At 39.1% G+C, this 9,156-nt stretch overlaps 1 pseudogene; it reads left to right on the forward strand.

Moving 5' to 3' along the window:
* The window catches only part of LOC126493544 (60S ribosomal protein L6-like), a 1,723-nt pseudogene extending 1,307 nt beyond the window's left edge, over positions 1 to 416 (forward strand).
* Positions 417 to 9,156: the final 8,740 nt, after the last annotated feature.

Genomic DNA, 9,156 nt, shown 5'->3' on the forward strand with positions numbered 1-9,156 from the left:
GGCAAGAGAGTGGTTTTCCTGAAGCAACTGGGCAGTGGTTTACTGCTTGTGACAGGACCTCTTGCCCTCAACAGAGTTCCTCTGAGAAGAACACATCAGAAGTTTGTCATCGCCACCTCTACAAAAGTTGATATCAGCACAGTTAAAATCCCCAAACACCTGACTGATGCTTACTTCAAGAAAAAGCAGCTTTTTCTTGCCCAGGCATCAGGAGGGTGAGATCTTTGACACAGAGAAGGAGAAATATGAGATTACAGAGCAGCGCAAGGCTGATCAGAAAGCGGTGGACTCGCAGATTCTGTCAAAGATCAAAGCTGTTCCTCAGCTGCAGGGCTACCTGCGCTCTCAGTTCTGTCTGACGAACGGGATGTATCCTCACAAACTGGTTTTCTAAATTGCTGACAACCTAATTAAACAACTTTATGTGTTAAAAAAAAGAACACAATACACAGCTGGGACCTTTAAGTATTGTTTATTCCAATGGTGGCTGATAAAGGTGATTAAAACTTATAAAAATGTTTGGGTTCCTTTGTGCTGGTGACATCACTGTTTATAATATGGGAAAGCTATTATTCCTGAACATGTGTTCCATGTAATCAGATCCTAAATTTCTTGACTGAGGTCTACATTTTATTACTATATACTTATAGGTTAAATAAATATTTTTAAATTTTTTGGTTTTTCAAGACAGGGTTTCTCTGTGTAGCCCTGGCTGTCCTGGAACTCTCTTTGTAGACCAGGCTGGCCTCTAACTCACAGAGAGCTACCTGCCTCTGCCTCCCAGGCACTGGGATTAAAGGCATGTACTGCCACTTCCCGGCTGAATAAATCTTTATTATTTAAATTCTTACGCAAGCATAACTTTGATATTCTAGACTTTAAGTCCACTTTGCTCTTCAAAATAGATGCTTGTAGAAACGACTTTTAAAACAAGAACTGTGAGGTTTGTTTTTTTCTGAAATGCAAACACTATCTTCAAGAAGAGCAGAATGCACAAGTGAGTCATGTGGAACATCAGATGGTCTCACATGGCTTTCTTTTGTCTACATCAAAGGTTTCCAAAGCATCTCAGCATCCATAAAACATCTTTCACCTAGTTCTTATTTTATCTTTACAGTGAGTCTGGAAATGTTTCCTTGGATAGCCATAGAATCAAAATTTTATCAAGAAAGATTTCTGGAATCCAAACCAAATGCTGGGATATGTGAAATTCCCATGTCAGATGTCTAGGAGATCAGACCAATCTTGTGAAAAGGAACCTTTAATTTGTGCTGTCAGAGACAACATCCAGAATTGGCCTGTAGTTTTAGATAGCTGATAGCCTTGTGGTTTTCTCATGAATATAAAGCATCAAGTTGTTATTGGTTATGGAGACAAAAGTACTTCTCAGGCACTCTTCCTTTTCTTCTGACACCATTCACATAGAAAATTCAAATTCATAAAAATAAAGTTTTGAAATTTAAATAAATACCAATGACTAGCATTCATTATACTAATTTGTGGGACAAATAACTAAAAGCCCATCCACATGACAAAAACTGCAGCCTTCTGTGTAAAAATGTCTCATGATTATTACTTTGAGCATACCTAGTGTCTATTAGTTTAATTTTCAAAATTAACTCATTATTAAATATTTTTGATGTGTTGAGGGTTCTATTATCCTGTAAGTGTGAAATAATTATTTCTTGCATAGAAGCAGTGAAAAAAAATCACTTTTTTTACTATTAACCTGCAGAGGAAAATATTAATGGAATAGTTAATTCTGAATGTAATTAGTAGTGTAGAGTTTGGATATTGATCACGAACTGCCAAGTTAATTATGTGTGCAATTCTACCACATAAAATTTCATACAGTGTATTTTGGATTATGCCTACTCTAGAATTTTTGAAAGCTAGACTAGAGCACTCAGTGAATGTACTGCACCCTTTTCATAAAGCTTCACTATCTTCTGGTCCATAGTTCCTGGGTGTACTCTACATTGCAATATTTTGGAATATGTGAATTTGTTGACTAATCTAGGGGAGTGGTTTCTACAAGGTTTTTCATGGATATATATATATATCATCGAACATATACTAATGTATAAATATTTATATCTGTATTTTATAAAAATATAACAATATATTATATACATTACTAAAATAACATAGTCGATCACTTGTAAGGTAAGGCAACAGAAAAACAATTTATATTCTGTTGAGGTTGGTATACCTCACTTGGAAGATCCTTGTTCCAAGTAAGATAGGTATATAGAATTATCCTGACTTGGGAACAAGAGTTACAGGAATTAGTTCACTTTAGAAAAAAAAAATGGTATGATAGCAAATATCTGTGATACCAGAACTTGGAAAGTAGCATCAGGATGTGAAAGGCAACTTCGAGGAAGGCAAGCTTGAGTTACACAGAGTAAGAGTCTCAAAAAAAAAGGCAGGAGAAAAATTTAATATGAAATTTAGAAAATGATACATATTATATATGTATATGAATTAATTAAAATTAAACCAACAATCTACCTCAAGACTCAACAATACCACTTTTGGGTATAAATTCAAAGATTGCTCAATCATACCATAAGGACATGTGCTCAGCTATGTTCATAGCAACATTGTTTGTCATAGCCAGAACCTGGAAACAACCTAAATGCCCCTTGGCTGAAGAATGAAGTACTACACAGCAGAAAAAATAACGAGATCTTGAAATTTGCAGGCAAATGGATGGACCTAGAAAACATCATATTGAATGAGGTAACCCAGACCCAGAAAGACAAATACAACATGTACTCACCCATAAGTGGCTTTTAGACAAATAGAAAAAAATAAAAACACCCTTACAGTTCACAATTCCAGAGAACCCAGACAACAAAGAGGACCTTAAGTGAGGCATACATGGATCTAATTTACATGGGACGTAGAAAAAGACAAGGTCTTCTGAGTAAATTGGGAGCATGGGATCAGGGGAAAGGGCAGAAGGGGAGGGGTGAGGAAGGTTGGACAAAACTGAGTTGTAGGATCTGGAAAGTTATCCGAATGGGACTTTTCTGTGACATATTGATCATATGGATGGGGAGTTAGGCTGCAGGCTCTGGACTGGAGCGCCAAATATAGCATGTCAGTTTTCAGGCCCCTGGAAGGGGGTCAGCTGGCTGGCAGAAGCCAGATTTTGTAAATGGGAGAGAGAAATGGACAGCACTCAAGATGGTTAAATAGCAGAGGTCATGGTGCAAAAGCAAGGTTTTCCTATCATTTCAAAGGCAGCATTGTTTCTCCCCGTTCTGTTTTTGTTTTGTTTAGTTTTGAGATAAGGTCTCAGTAGCCAAGATGGAACTTCAACCTGTCAGTAGCTGAGGATAACCTTGAATTTGTGATTTTTCTGCCTCTACATCTTGTGCTAAGATTTCAGGATGCGCACTGTGCCTAGGATTGGATCCAAGGTATTGTACATGCTAGGCAGGTATTCCATTAGCCGGTCCACTTCCCCAGCTTCTTTTATGGTTTTCAGTGTCAGGATGTTCTGGAGGGTGGGGGGACATGCAGATGAGAGGTTGCTTATCTCTTTGATACCTTGCATTCTGTTTCTCAAAGTTGTCTCAATAAGGCCACCAAGAGGGTAACCTTAAGCTTCTGCTCGCAAGTGATACTTTTGTCTAAGTCTCTGATACACTGCTTTTCTTAGAACGTTTAGGGTTCTTCGTATGCTTCCCGTTTTGACATATGCACTTTGCCATCTTCTTTTAAATCATTCCATGTTGTTTGTGGAGTTCTATTTGTCATTAAACCATTATTCCGTCTTGCTTGTGGTGTTCTGTTCTCCATGTGCGTGATTCTAAGATCTTTTAAGATGGGATTCTGTTGAAAATTTTCATAACCTGCCAAACCATTTTCCACAATGGCTGCATCATTTTACATTCCCACGAGCAATGCATGAGTGTTCAAGTTGCTCAATAGCATCGGATACTGATAACATTTTAATTAAAATAGGCCAGGGCATAAGTATAATTTTATTGTGCTTTTATTTTCCCTCATTTTAGCACTGGGTTGCTTTCTTATTACAGAATGTTAAGAATTCTTTATGTATTTTTAATATGCAGTTAATGAGATACAGGTCTTTTTAATATTTTCTCCTAGTCTGTGGCTTTTCATTATTTTTTTTATTGAGAAAAGGGAAAAAAAAGTTTCTGCCTCCTCCCAGCCTCCCATTTCCCTCCCTCTCCTCCCACCCTTCTCCCCCTCCCCCCCCTCCTCTCCCACTCCCCCCACTCCTCTCCCCCTCCTCTCCAGTCCGAAGAGCAGTCAGGGTTCCCAGCCCTGTGGAAAGTCCAAGGTCCTCCCCCCTCCGTCCATGTCTAGGAAGGTGAACATCCAAACTGGCTAGGCTCCCACAAACCAGAACATGAAGTAGGATCAAAACCCCGTGCCATTGTCCTTGGCTTCTCATCAGCCCTCATTGTTCGCCATGATCAGAGAGTCCGGTTTTATCCCATGCTTTTTCAGTAACAGTCCAGCTGGCCTTGGTGAGCTCCCAATAGATCAGCCCCACTGTCTCAGTGGGTGGGTGCACCCCTCGTGGTCCTGACATCCTTGCTCGTGATCTCCCTCCATTCGCTCCTCATTGGGACCTTGGGAGCTCAGTCCAGTGCTCCAATGTGGGTCTCTGTCTCTATCTCCATCCATCACCAGATGAAGGTTCTATGGTGATATGGAAGATATTCATCAGTATTGCTATAGAATAGGGTCATTTCAGGTTCCCTATCCTCAGCTTCCCAAGGGACTAACTGGGGACATCGCCTTGGGCTCCTGGGAGCCACTCTAGGTTCAAGTCTCTTGCCAACCCTAAGGTGGCTCCCTTAACTAAGATATGTGCTTCCCTGCTCCCCTATCCAACCTTTCTTTATCCCAGTCTTCATGTTTCCCCAAGTTCCCCCCATCCTCCCCTTCTCACTTTTCTCTCCCCGTCTCCCCTTATCCCCAACCCACCCCACCCCCAAGATCTCAATTTTCTCCCCGACAATTTTGTCTACTTCCCATAGCCAAGAGGATAACTATATGATTTTCCTTGGGTTCACCTTCTTATTCAGCTTCTTTAGGTTCAACAGGTATACACTCCGTGACCTTTATTTATGGCTAGAAACCAATTATGAGTGAGTACATCCCATGTTCATCATTTTGGGTCTGGGTTACCTCGCTCAGGATAGTGTTTTCTATTTCCATCCATTTGCATACAAAATTCGAGAAGTCATTGTTTTTTACCGCAGCATAGTACTCTAATGTGTATATATTCCACACTTTCTTCATCCATTCTTCCATTGAAGGGCATCTAGGTTGTTTCCAGGTTCTGGCTATTACAAATAATACTGCTATGAACATAGTTGAACAAATGCTTTTGTCATATGATAGGGCATCTCTTGGGTATATTCCCAAGAGTGGTATTGCTGGGTCCAGGGGTAGGTTGATCCCGAATTTCCTGAGAAACCGAAACACTGATTTCCAAAGTGGTTGCACAAGATTGCATTCCCACCAGCAATGGATGAGGGTACCCCTTCCTCCACAGCCTCTCCAGCAAAGGCTATCATCGGTGCTTTTGATTTTAGCCATTCTGACAGGTGTGAGATGATATCTCAAAGTTGTTTTGATTTGCATTTCCCTGATTGCTAATGAGGTTGAGCATGACCTTAGGTGTCTTTTGGCCATTTGAACTTCTTCTTTTGAGAATTCTCTGTTCAGTTCAGTGCCCCATTTTTTAATTGGGTTAATTAGCATTTTAGAGTCTAGTTTCTTGAGTTCTCTATATATTTTGGAGATCAGACCTTTGTCTGTTACGGGGTTGGTGAAGATCTTCTCCCAGTCAGTAGGTTGCCTTTTTGTCTTAGTGACAGTGTCCTTTGCTTTACAGAAGCTTCTCAGCTTTAGTAGGTCCCATTTATTCAATGTTGTCCTTAGTGTCTGTGCTGCTGGGGTTATACTTAAGAAGCGATCTCCTGTGCCCATCTGTTGTAGGGTACTTCCCACTTTCTCTTCTATCAGGTTCAGTGTGTTCGGACTGATATTGAGGTCTTTGATCCATTTGGACTTGAGTTTTGTGCAAGGTGATAGATATGGGTCTAATTTCAATCTTCTACAGGTTGACATCCAGTTGTGCCAGCACCATTTGTTGAAGATGCTTTCTTTCTTCCATTGTATACTTTTAGCTCCTTTGTCGAAAATGAGGTGTTCATAGGTTTGGGGATTAAATTCCGGGTCTTCTATGCGATTCCATTGGTCGACTTCTCTGTTTTTATGCCAATACCACACTGTTTTCATTACTGTAGCTCTGTGATAGAGTTTGAAGTCAGGGATGGTAATGCCTCCAGAAGATCCTTTATTGTATAGGATTGTTTTGGCTATCCTGGGTTTTTTATTTTTCCATATAAAATTGATTATTGTCCTCTCAAGATCCGTGAAGAATTTTGATGGGACCTTGATAGGAATTGCATTGAATCTATAAATTGCCTTTGGTAGAATTGCCATTTTTACTATGTTGATCCTCCCAATCCAAGAGCAAGGGAGGTCCTTCCATTTTCTGATATCCTCATCAATTTCTTTCTTCAATGCTTTAAAGTTCTTGTCAAATAGATCTTTTACTTCCTTGGTTAGAGTTACCCCGAGATATTTTATGCTGTTTGTGGCTATTGTGAAAGGTGAAGCTTCTCTGATTTCCCTCTCTGCTTCCATATCCTTTGTGTATAAGAGGGCGACTGATTTTTTGGAGTTGATCTTGTATCCTGCCACATTACTAAAGGTATTTATCAGCTGTAAAAGTTTCTTGGTGGAGTTTTGAGGGTCACTTATGTACACTATCATATCATCTGCAAATAACGAAAGTTTAACTTCTTCCTTTCCAAGTCAAATCCCCTTGATCCCCTTATGTTGTCTTATTGCTATTGCTAGAACTTCAAGCACTATGTTGAAGAGGTATGGCGAGAGTGGGTTTCTGAGTTTAGTGTTCCTGAGTTTAGTGGGATGGCTTTGAGTTTCTCTCCGTTTAATTTGATGTTAGCTGTCGGCTTGCTGTATATAGCTTTTATTATATTTAGGTATGACCCTTGTATCCCTAGTCTCTCCAAGACTTTTATCATAAAGGGATGTTGAATTTTGTCAAATACTTTTTCAGCATCTAATGAAATGATCATATGGTTTTTTTCTTTCAGCTTATTTATATGATGGATTACATTGATAGATTTTCGTATGTTGAACCAGCCCTGCATCTCTGGGATGAAGCCTACTTGATCATAATGGATAATTTTTCTAATGTGTTCTTGGATTCGGTTTGCCAGTATTTTGTTGAGGATTTTTGCGTCGATGTTCATGAGTGAGATTGGCCTGTAATTCTCTTTCTTGGTTGAGTCTTTGTGTGGTTTTGGTATCAGAGTGACTGTAGCTTCATAAAAGGAATTTGGCAATGACTCTTCTGCTTCTATATTGTGAAATACATTAAGGAGTATAGGTATTAGGTCTTCTTGGAAGTTCTGGTAGAATTTCGCATTGAAACCATCAGGTCCTGGGCTTTTTTTGGTAGGGAGGTTTTTGATAACAGCTTCTAGTTCTTCGTGACTAACAGGTCTATTTAGGTTGTTCACCTGGTCCTGGTTTAACTTTGGTATATGGTATTTATCTAAAAACGTGTCCATTTCTTTTACATTTTCCAGTTTTGTGCCATACAGGCCTTTGTAGTAAGATCTAATGATTCTTTGAATTTCCTCTGTGTCTGTGGTTATGTCCCCCTTTTCATTTCTGATCTTATTAATTTGCATATTCACTCTCTGGCGTTTTATTAGTTTGGATAGAGGTTTATCAATCTTGTTGATTTTCTCCAGGAACCAGCTTTTTGTTTCATTGATTCTTTGGATTGTTTTCTGTGTTTCTATTTTGTTGATTTCAGCCCTCAGTTTGATTATTTCCAGCCTTCTACTCCTCCTAGATGAGTCTGCTTCTTTTTTTTTTTCTAGAGCTTTCACGTGGGCTGTTAAGTCTCCAATGTGTGCTTTCTCTGTTTTCTTTAAGTGGGCACTTAGTGCTATGAACTTTCCTCTCAGGACTGCTTTCATAGTGTCCCAGAAGTTTGAGTATGTTGTTTCTTTATTTTCATTGAATTCAAGGAAGACTTTAATTTCTTTCTTTATTTCTTCCTTAATCCACGTATGGTTCAGTAGATGACTGTTCAGTTTCCATGAGTTTGTAGGCTTTCTGGGGGTAGCATTGTTGTTGAATTTTAACTTTAATCCATGGAGATCTGATAAGACACAGGTGGTTACTAATATTTTTTTGAGACTGTCTAAGTTTGCTTTGTTACCGAGTATGTGGTCCATTTTTGAGAAGGTTCCATGAGCTGCAGAGAAGAAGGTATATTCTTTTCTATTTGGGTGGAATATTCTAAAGATGTCTGTTAAGTCCAATTGATTCATTACCTCCATTAATTCTCTAATTTCTCTGTTAGGTTTCTGTCTGATTGACCAGTCCATTGGTGAGAGAGGAGTTTTGAAGTCTTCTACTATTAGTGTGTGCGGTTTGATGGCTGCCTTGAATTTTAGTAATGTTTCTTTTACACACGTGGGTGCTTTTATATTAGGGGCATAGATATTCAGGATTGAGACTTCCTCCTGATGAATTGTTCCTGTTACGAGTATAAAATGTCCCTCTCCATCTCTTCTGATTGATTTAAGTTTGAAGTCAACTTTGTTAGAAATTAGTATGGCCACACCTGCTTGTTTCTTAGGTCCATTTGCTTGATAAGCATTTTCCCAGCCCTTTACTCTGAGTAGTTGCCTGTCTTTGTGTTTGAGGTGTGTTTCTTATAAACAGCAGAATGTTGGATCCTGCTTTCATATCCAATCTCTTAGCCTGTGCCTTTTTATAGGTGAGTTGAGCCCATTGATATTAAGTAATATTAATGACCAGGGGTTGTTAACTCCGGTCACTTTATTAGTAGTAGAGTTCGTGTGCATCCCTTCTTTGAGTTGTGCTGGTGAAGGGTCTCTAGATGTCTGAGTTTTTATGGTCATTGTTGGACTCCTTGGTTAGTGATTTTCCTTCAATTACTTTCTGTAAGGCTGGATTTGTGGCTACGTATTGTTTAAATTTGTTTTTATCCTGGAAAATTTTGTTTTCTCCATTTATAGTGAA

The sequence above is a fragment of the Alexandromys fortis genome, unplaced genomic scaffold, assembly GCF_014885135.2.
Source record: "Alexandromys fortis isolate MF-2015 unplaced genomic scaffold, M_Fortis_MF-2015_v1.1 scaffold_324, whole genome shotgun sequence".
NCBI lineage: Eukaryota > Metazoa > Chordata > Mammalia > Rodentia > Cricetidae > Alexandromys > Alexandromys fortis.